Here is a 1,139-nt window from a genome sequence, read left to right as displayed (position 1 = left end):
TTCTTCTTCTTCTTCTTCTTCTTCTTCTTCTTCTTCTTCTTCTTCTTCTTCTTTACTTTGATATCATTTGTACCATTATTGTTATGACTGTTATTTTCTTAACAATATATTTCATTGATTGAAACGTTAGTTGTAGAGATCAGTGGGTTTCATAACTTTAGACGAAACGTCTTAGGTGCCTCGCCATTGTGTGTCATGGCGGGGTGGAATCAAGCGCTCGTCAGACTTTGGGGCATTTGGAAAGTATTTGCATAATCTTAATAAAGCATGTTCATTTGTGTAACGACGCGGTGGAATCATCATGCGCTTGTCATTTTTTGACAAAATGGGTTAATTTGTATCATCTTAAATCATATTCATTTGTGTAACGACGCAGTGGAATCAGGCGCTTGTCAGTTTTGGCCAAAAAGGGGTTAATTTGTATCATCTTAAAACTAGTTCGTTTATCTTGTACTTCACGGGGGTAAAGATCCTTCTATGCTCTCTTAAATAGAAGTCAAAATATCTGCAATGGAAGGAGATGGTTGTCACCTGGTGCAAGAGGTAAAAATTTCCGAGAAAATGATTTGGAGACTTCTAAAGCTTGAGTGTCCTTAAAAACTGCAATTGTACATTTTGTGAGTCTTTGGTTAACGCTTTGGTCAAAATACTCATAAAAATTACTTTTTCAATGGACATAGTGTGAATTGTTGAGGGGAATTTTTTTTGGAATAAAAAAGAAATTAGAAGAGAAAAAGGGTTAGATAGAAAATGCCTAACGAGCGGAAAAGTGCCTTAAAAAATAATTTCATTATTTGGACGAGCGCCTGATTTCAACACGATGCCTCCCCATATTAATATATAGTCTTTTTTTCCCCATTCTTTTTTAATGATCGGGAAACTGTGGTGGTAGATCTTTGTAGAAGTAAGCATAGATTTGTATTGTGGTATCCAAGACTCTGTACTGTGACGTACTTTTGGTTCATTATGGGGCGCACCATTTTGAATCCATTTAGAACCAAGTGACGGGGAAAATACAAAAAAAAGAAGAATTATAATAATAATAATGGTGATGATTATGAAGATAATAATAATAACAACAACAACAACAACAACAACAACAATAACAACAACAACAACAACACTACTACTACTACTAC

This window comes from Aplysia californica, unplaced genomic scaffold (assembly GCF_000002075.1).
Source record: "Aplysia californica isolate F4 #8 unplaced genomic scaffold, AplCal3.0 scaffold00795, whole genome shotgun sequence".
NCBI lineage: Eukaryota > Metazoa > Mollusca > Gastropoda > Aplysiida > Aplysiidae > Aplysia > Aplysia californica.
This window is presented reverse-complemented; position numbering follows the sequence as displayed.